The sequence below is a fragment of the Aplysia californica genome, unplaced genomic scaffold (assembly GCF_000002075.1).
Source record: "Aplysia californica isolate F4 #8 unplaced genomic scaffold, AplCal3.0 scaffold00343, whole genome shotgun sequence".
NCBI lineage: Eukaryota > Metazoa > Mollusca > Gastropoda > Aplysiida > Aplysiidae > Aplysia > Aplysia californica.
Genome location: NW_004797613.1, coordinates 306,575 through 311,671, shown reverse-complemented (window position 1 = coordinate 311,671; position 5,097 = coordinate 306,575).

The window sequence follows — 5,097 nt, the reverse complement described above, 5'->3', positions numbered from 1 at the left end:
ATTTTTCGATGATGATGATGATGATGATGATGATGATGATGATGATGATGATGATGATGATGATGATGATGATGATGATGATGATAAGGTTGAGGAGGTGGTTGGAATAGTTGTAGAATTATCAAAAGCTGCGCTCTATCAGAGCAGCGCATTAAAAAAAATTACATTCACCTTGACAAAACTTACCCTGTACTATTTCCAGGAAATTAAGCACCAGGAAAGCTATTTCCCAGGTGAGTCAATAGACAAAATTAGTTATTAATGTGTTTTTGAATCACATGAAAGTAAAACTGGTTTTCAAAACTGCGATTTTGGGAGAAAAAATGGCAACCTTATCTTGTACTACAAGTTGTAGGCCTATTGACATTTTTTTTCAGGAATAGCTTTCCCCCCTCTCAATGAGCCTCACAGTTACGGTGACTGTGTCAACCATAATTGTTGTTCCGTTTGGCAGTGGAATGTTACACAACAGAAGAATTGGGTATTAGGAATATTGCCATTCTTCTCTTGATCACAATAATATCATATTATGCTGGTCTCAAGCCTTGCTAAACACAGTGGGGAATCAAATCGTTGGATGGTAATGGTATTTGTAATCAGTTATCAACTGGTGAAATACGTATTCGATTCCCACCACTAAAATGAGCTTTCCAACTTTTGGTGAAGGTGTTGTAGAAAATGACTGTTTTGTTTTGGTTTAGTTTTTGGTTTTATTTAGTTTGTTTGATTTTCCTTTTACGGTGGTTGTGTAATAATAATAAACCATAACCCTGATGGTGGCTGTTTTCTCGGTGTCATTAATGGTGGTTTGTATTGTAGTAGATATTGATGGTGGCGGCAACAGTATAAAAATTGAAGTAGGTCTCAGAAGGAGCAGAGTTGTGGTGACAATGCGATAATATTCGTGTGTAAAAGAAAAGGGGAGAGGAGTTGGGGAAACATGGTGAATGGTGGGTGGGGTTTTGAACCTGGTGTCATAGGATACAGAGCAGTCCACTATAATTTTTTTAAAACACGCATGGCACCAATCCTCTCTTTCTTTGAGCATTGCAACATCAATAATGCATGTATTATGAAAGCAATAAAGAAGATTATTGCTGTCACCAAACGCTCGTTCAATTCAGAATATCAGACATCACTTAGAAGTAAACTTTTAATAATTTTTAAAAAGCAAAAACCAGTAGGTATGAAAATAGATTCATGCCGTCAGCAATGCAAATTATTCATTCTTCGTTAGGTGTGTCAAAATAACGAATGGCTTTTCGTATATGGGCGCCTATAAGTGTGTGTGTGTGTGTGTGTGTGTGTGTGTGTGTGTGTGTGTGTGTGTGTGTATGTGTGTGTGCGCTCACCTCCACTGTCAACACGAGTGTTTGAGTGTGTGTGCACGAGTGTGTGGGGCGTGAGAGAGAGAGAGAGAGAGAGAGAGAGAGAGAGAGAGAGGGAGAGAGAGGCGAGAGAGAGAGAGAGTGTGTGTGCACGTGTGTGTGTGAGTGTGTGTGTGTGTGTGTGTGTGTGTGTATGTGTGTGTGTGTGTGTTTGTGTGTGTGCTGACAAGCGTTTGTATTTTATATGTGTTTTCCGTGTCGCAGCAAATTTCTTAATGAGAAAATAAAAACTCTGTTACCTGATCTGATCTAATCTTATAACTACATAACAGAGCAGCGGAGAAACAGAGCAACAATGCTCAACACCCTTTACGTCCATTTAAAAAGACATGTCTGTTTGAAAATTACTGAGAAATGCGAAGGTGAACATGTTCAGTTTTCAAGGACTCTCAAGTTATGGAAGTGACCGAACTTTGGCTGCCATTTTCTGGCTAATTCTACCCTTGAAACCAGGCGACCCCCACCTCTTTCAATCGCAAATATCTTGACTTCTATTCAAGCTAGATGGATATTTTGTCCATTGAAAGCAAGGCAAATGAATAAGCTTTCAGATGATATCAATAACTCCACATGCCCAAAAATTGACGAGCGCCTGATGCCACCACGTCTTGACACATATGGCCTAGACAAGTCTGCAACAAACAACGCAATGAGAAACACAGAAGTGACCAGGAAGACAGACAAAAGGAAGCAGTACAGTACCATGATCGTCAGTGTCTTTTTTTGTTTTAGTAAAGGTTTTACGGTGCTAGCAACTGCATAAGATCATGTGAGCACCAGAAGATTAGAGATGTTACAAGAGAGTAACAAACGTAAAAAAGAAGAAGGGGAGATCAGGACGATAGATGTTTGACAGGAAAGAAGAAGCAAACCACACCTGAGCACCCGCCAATCACCCACACGTCGTCAGTGGTACATTTGTAGTTGTTTTGGTTGTAATGGTGATACTGATGCTAACTTGGTGTTGGTGGTAAACCGATGGTGATTTTGCTTTGGTAAATTTTTGTAATGAAGAGAGTATTTATTAGAGCACAGAGCGATTGTAGCTGTTGTTGTGGTTGCATGACCTGTGCGACTGTAAGTATTTGTGTGTGTGTGTGTGTGTGTGTGTGTGTGTGTGTGTATGTGTGTGTGTGTGTTTGTGTGTCTATGTATGAGTGTGTATGCGTGTGTGTGTGTGTGTGTGTGTGTGTGTGTGTGTGTGTGTGTGTGTGTTTGTGTGTGCACGCGCGTGGGCGCGCCTGGGAGTCTTTCTCTGACTCTTTTTTGTTTCTCTTTCACTCATCCTCCCAAATTCCGCATTTAACCCTCTCTCAGAACAACAACAATAACAACAACATCAACAACAACAACAACAACAACAACAACAACAACATCAACAACAACAACAACAACAACATCGACGACGACGACGACGACGACGACGACGACAACAAACAAACCACTCACGAGAAAACAACAACACAAAAAAGGCAGGCCAGACCGAAAATGTCTCATCCTTTTTCTCTCTCTTCATTATTCACCTCAGCAGACAATACTTTCTTCTCTCCTCCACAAATCGCCCCATATGATCCTACGCCGAAATCAGTGGGTAACCATCTCACCCCCCCCCCCTTTTCAAAATAAAAAGAAGAAGAAAAAACCGTTTGCTTTACGCTAGCATCAGCCCGATCTTCCTATTACTGCTCAAATGCTCTTCGACGAAATCGCAGGAAGGAACTATTTCCGGTTTCGCCGAGTGGTCCAGGGGAGAGAAACGAGATCAATGGCATAGCCTGGGAGTTCAGCACATGGCAGGCCCACTCTGAAACCTCTCGCAAAGGCGAAAATTTTATTTTATGTTGTGATCAATGGAAGAATATTCTAGATGAATGAGATCGCATTTCCCACACTTCATGTTTGCTTACGTCGTTCTCCCAGTTTTGCTGTCGACTGCGGTCCTCCAGATTGTCTCATTCCCACTTCCCGTCTCTCATTAGCAAGAATAGCGAAGCTTTCGCGGAGAGCGCAGGACTCGTGAGCAAGGCAAAAGTGTTCTTGGCACGAAGCTTGGCTGAAGAATACAACAAGAACCAGCACCCCTCCCTGTCCCTTCTCATTAACAGAAAGAAGAAGAAAGAAAACGTCTCTCTATAACCGTCTTCATAGTAGTTAATTCTGTTCACTTTACATATATCTAAAGTGTGATTGATTAAGATTGCTTTATGTCCTTTACACATAATTTATCGTTCGGCAATCAGTTCAAATGTACTAAAAATACCCCCAAAAACAAAACAAAAACACGAAATCTTCACAGGAGAGAGAAAGGAGAGAAAAAAAACCAAACAACTGTTACAACCTTTTATCATTTGTACCCACTTTATATTATTTTATCTAGTTTTTTTTCTTCTACATTTAGAATTAGAATTTTTTTTTAAAAGTTTCATGAGTATGTGCAATCGATACTACAGAATAAAAAACTGGCTGAAAATTTTTTTTTAATAGCTGACTGACACTATATATAGTACCTAGAAAGCAGGCTGCGAAGACCCTGTCTGTCAGGGCCAACTCGTAATGAATGGAATGCAACACCCCAGACACTCGATAGACCGAATTTGGGGGCTCTCGGGGCCTAGAGGTTAAGGTGTTCGCCTCTCATTCAAAGGTCCCGGGTTCGAATCAGGGTAGCGAAGGAAAATTTTCTTCTCTAAAATTGTTTCCTTTCACAACCTTTCCTTCTCTCTAACAATGTTCTGTCGTCTGCTTTCGTCTCCACTTTCTGCTCTCACCCCTCACCTCCTTTGCCCCCTCCTCTGGGCTCCTGACTCAGAACATTGACAACAGAACATTGTTAGAGAGCAGGAAAGGATGTGAAAGGAGAAATTTTTAGAGAAGAAAATGTTCCGCTGCTATCTAGATTCGAACCCGGGACCTATTGAATGAGAGACGAACACCTTAACCTCTAAAGCCGAGATAGCCCCCTGTGCGTGTGTGTGTGTGTGTGTGTGTGTGTGTGTGTGTGTGTGTGTGTGTGTGTGTATCACGATTTAAAAAATATATGTTTCATCACTGAACCACTTAAGACTTCATATTGGTACATATACATGTACTTTTGAAAAGAGTTTGAGAGACAGGCTGGTGAGATATTAATAAACATGTGTAACAAAAGACACTAACTTTGTGCACAATACAGCTTTTAACTGAAAGCCAGTGCAGCTCTTTTAGGGGTTGGGCGGTATGGGTTCTTTTCTTCGTAAAAAAAAAAAAAAAGAGTTATTTCAGGCCATTAGAAGGCGATGGGGATGATTCATTCGAACTGGCATCAAGAAGAGAATTGCAGTAATTTACTTTCGTAAGAATAAGGGATGTTACAAAGGTTTTTATAACACTTTGCGACAGGTAATCTTTGTTGTAGCTTCTCCAAGGTTGTAGCTGATTTCTCTGATTGGAAAGTGAAGATTTTTAACAAAGTGAGCTCGTACAAAAAGACAAGGACAGATCATTACAAAACACAAATAAACAAACAGAAAAACAAACAAACACAAAAACAAAACTAAAACAAATTAAACGAGCACAAAATATTTTTAAAAAATGCTTTTAACTTTGTATTGGGCTCAATCTTAAGATCTCTGACATTAGTTTTCATCTTTGGAAAACCGTTGATCACATTTGTGTGTGCAATGCGCATGACCTAAGATTTATCCTCAATAACAATGAACTTATTGCTGAA